Source organism: Tursiops truncatus, chromosome X, assembly GCF_011762595.2.
Source record: "Tursiops truncatus isolate mTurTru1 chromosome X, mTurTru1.mat.Y, whole genome shotgun sequence".
In the NCBI taxonomy this organism is placed as follows: domain Eukaryota; kingdom Metazoa; phylum Chordata; class Mammalia; order Artiodactyla; family Delphinidae; genus Tursiops; species Tursiops truncatus.
This window is the reverse complement of record NC_047055.1, coordinates 59,825,807-59,830,405: the sequence shown is the minus strand read 5'-3', so window position 1 is coordinate 59,830,405 and position 4,599 is coordinate 59,825,807.

The window sequence follows — 4,599 nt, the reverse complement described above, 5'->3', positions numbered from 1 at the left end:
CCCCTTCACCACCCACAGTCTCGGCTGCGAAGGGTCTTCATAGTGTGTGGAAACCTTTCCTCCTTCACAGCTCCCTACCAGTGGTGCACGTCCTGTCCCTATTCTTTTGTCTCTGTTTTTTCTTTTTTCTTTTTCCCTACCCTGGTATGTGGGGAGTTTCTTGCCTTTTGGAAGATCTGAGGTGTTCTGCCAGCGTTCAGTGGGTATTCTATAGGAGCAGTTCAACGTGTATATGTATTTCTGATGTATGTGTGTGGAGGAAGGTGATCTCCACGTCTTACTCTTCTGCCATCTTCTCTCCCTGTATGTCTTTTTGTAGTAATGTCTATTTAGGTCTTCTGTCCATTTTTGATTGGGTTGTTTGTTTTTTTTGATATTGAGCTACATCAGCTGTTTATAAATTTTGGAAATTAATCCCTGTCAGTCACATCAGTTGCAAATATTTTTTCCCATTCTGTGGGTTTTCATTTTGTTTATGGTTTCCATAAACCATAAACAAACCATCTGTGCAGAAGATTTTGACTTTAATTAAGTCTCATTTGTTTATTTTTGTTTTTATTTTCATTACTCTAAGGAGGTAGGTCACAAAAGATCTTGCTGTGGTTTATGTCAAAGAGTGTTCAGCCTAAGTTTTCCTCTAAGAATTTTATAGTATCCTGTCTTATATTTAGGTCTTTAATTCATTGTGAGTTTATTTTTGTGTATGTTGTTAGAGAATGTTCTAATTTCACTCTTTTACATGTAGCTGTCCAGTTTTCCCAGCAACATTTATTCTCCTCATTTACTGAAGAGACCGTGTTTTCTCCATTGTAAATAGGTAACTATTTCACCTAAATTCCTAGAGACAGAGAGTTAAGTAAAATGAAAAAAGGCAGAGGAATTATTCACAATTAAAAGAAAAATCCCCTGAAAAACAAATAACAAAACAGACCTAAACAATCTACTAAAACCTGAGTTCAAAAAGGAGGTAATAAAAATGTCACAGAAATTAAGAAAAATTATCAATAGAAATGCAGATCAATTTAACAAGAAGGTAGAAACTATTAAGAGGGGCCAGTCAAAAGTAGACATTAAATTTCTGAGATAAAAAGCAATCTAGAAACAAAAAACAGCAGACTAAACAGCACAGAATAAGAATTAAGTGATAAGTAGATAGAAAAATGGAAATCACCCAAGCAGAAAGGCAGACATAAAAATAAACAGAAAAACAAAAAAAAAAATTAAAGCAACATACAAAATCTATGGGGTAATATAAAGTGTGCCAACTTATGCATAAAAGGGATTCCAGAAGTAGAATAGAGAGAGAAGGAGATCAAGAATGCCTCTTAATGAATTATGGCTGAAATTTTCCCCAAACTAAAAAAGGAAACAGATATCCACATACAGGAAGGACAGAGGGTCCCAAACAAGAATCACTCAAACAGACCCACACCAAGACACATCATAATACAAATGGAAAAACTTGATAAAGAGAAGATTCTAAAGACAGCAAGGGAAAACTCTCACTTACAAGGGTCCCCATAAGGTATATCAGCTGATTTACCTGCAGTAACTTCGCAGGTCAGAAGGAAATGGCATGATATATTCAAAGTCCAGAGAGAGAAAAACTGCACCCTAGGATACTCTACCCAGCAATATTATAATTTAGAATAAAAGGAGAGATAAAGAATTTCTTAAACAAGCAAAAACTAAAAGAATACAACAATACTAAAGCTACCCAGAAATAAATATTGAAGAGTTTTCCCTAAATATAAAAGAAGCAACAATCTATAGAAAAGGGAAAATCACAGTAAGAAATTTATAAAAGGATTGAAGGTCACCTAAATAAACAAGTATATAGATTTAAAAATAGTAAAAAGATTTTAAAAGTGATTACAATTGCAATTAACAGTAAAAAGATAAACATGAAGATAAAAAATAGGAAAAGAAAATTACAAATTCTCAATGGACTAAATATTATCATCAAAAGACATAGGATGGCACATTAGATTAAAAACAAAAACAAGAACCTATAATATGCTACCTACATTAGACTCACTTCAGGGTGAAAGACATACACAGACTGAAAGTGAGGGGATGGAGAAAGATATTTCATGCAAATGGAAATGACCAGAAAGTGGAGGTAGAAAAACTCATATCACACAAAATAAACTTTAAAACAAAGCCTAGAAAGAAAGACATTATGTAATGAAAAAGAGATGAATACAAAAAGAGGATATTACACTCATTAACATATGTGCACTCAATAGAGGAGCTCCTAAGTATATAAAGCTAGTATTAACAGACATAAAGGGAGAAATGGACAATAATACAATAGAATTAGGAGACTTTAAAACCCTACTGAAATCAAAGGGCAGATCACCTGGACAGAAAATCAGTAAGGCAACAGAGGTCCTAAATGGAACAATAGACCAGTTGGACTTAATTGATGTCTACAGGACACTACATCCCCCCCCAAAAACAGAGTACACATTCTTTTCAAGCATGCATGGAATGTTCTCTAGGATAGACCACACACTAGGTCACAAAACAAGCCTCAACAAATTTAAGAGGATAGAAATTATTCCAATCATCTTTTCTGACCACAACAGAATGAAATTAGAAATCAAGCACAGAAAGAAAAAATGGGAAAAAAACAAACACATGGAGACTAGACAATGTGCTATTGAAAAACCAATGGGTCAAAGTTGAGATCAAACAAGAAATCAGAAAATACCTAAACAGAAATGAAAGTAAGAACACAACCTAACAAAATCCATGGGATAAAGCAAAATCAGTTCTAAGATGGAAGTTCATAGCAATAAGGCCTTCCTCAAGAAAAAAATAAACAACCTGACCTACTATCTAAAATGAACAGAAAAAAAACCCCAAAAATCAGCAGAAGGAATGAAATAATGAAGATCAGAGAGAAAATAAATCAAGTAGAGATAAAAGACAATAAAAATTATCAATAAAACCAAGAGCTGGATTTTGAAAAGATAAAAAAATTCAGCAAACCTCTAACAAGCTCACCAAGAAGAAAAGCGGGAAGACCCAAATAAAGAAAATAAAAAATGAAAAAGGAGAAATAAAAACTGATACTACATAAGTTAAAAAATATCATAAGAGAATACCATGAACAGTTATATGCCAACAAATTGGATAACCTAGAAAAAATGGACAAGTTTGAATATATACAGCCTGCAAAAACTGAGTCAAGAAGAAAGAGATAATTTAAATAGATCAATCACCAGGAGTGAAACAGAATCTGTAATAATAATAATAATAAAACTTCCTGCAAACAAAAGTACAGTACCAGACAGCTTCACTGGAGAATTATAGCAAACATACAAAGAAGAACTTATACCCATCCTTCTTAAATGATTCTAAAAAATTAAAGAGGAGAGAATTCCATATTCATTCTATGAAGCCACCACCACACTAGTAACAAAACAAGACAAAGAGACTGCAAAAAATGTAAGTTACAGGTCAATCTTTGATGAATATAGATCCAAAAATCCTCAACAAAGTATTAGCAAAGTGAGTCCAACAATACATAAAAAGGATCATACGGAGAAAAGGGAACACTCTTGCACTGCTGGTGGGAATGTGAATTGGTTCAGCCACTATGGAGAATAGTATGGAGGTTCTTTAAAAAACTACAAATAGATCTACCATATGACCCAGCAATCCCACTACTGGGCATATACCCTGAGAAAACCAAAATTCAAAAAGAGTCATGTACCAAAATGTTCATTGCAGCTCTATTTACAATAGCCCAGAGATGGAAACAACCTAAGTGCCCATCATCGGATGAATGGATAAAGAAGATGTGGCACATATATACAATGGAATATTACTCAGCCATAAAAAGAAACGAAATTGAGCTATTTGTAATGAGGTGGATAGACCTAGAGTCTGTCATACAGAGTGAAGTAAGTCAGAAAGAAAAAGACAAATACCGTATGCTAACACATATATATGGAATTTAAGAAAAAAAAAAGGTCATGAAGAACCTAGGGGTAAGGCAGGAATAAAGGTGCAGACCTACTAGAGAATGGACTTGAGGTTATGGGGAGGGGGAAGGGTGAGCAGTGACAGGGCGAGAGACAGTCATGGACATATACACACTAACAAACGTAGTAAGGTAAATAGCTAGTGGGAAGCGGCTGCATGGCACAGGGATATTGTCTCGGTGCTTTGTGACAGCCTGGAGGGGTGGGATAGGGAGGGTGGGAGGGAGGGTGACGCAAGAGGGAAGACATATGAGAACATATGTATATGTATAACTGATTCACTTTGTTATAAAGCAGAAACTAACACACCATTGTAAAGCAATTATACCCCAATAAAGATGTTAAAAAAAAAAGGATCATACATCATGATCAATGATCAAGTCAGATTAATTCTGGGTTTGCAAGAATGGTTCAATATATGCAAATTAATCAATGTGATACATCACATTAATGAAAAAAAAGAAAAACCACATGATCATCTCAATGGACACAGAAAAAGCATTTGACAAAATTAAACATGCATTCATGATAAAAAGTCTCACCAGTGTGGGTATAGAGGGAACATATCTCAACATAATAAAAGCCATTTACAACAAACTCACAA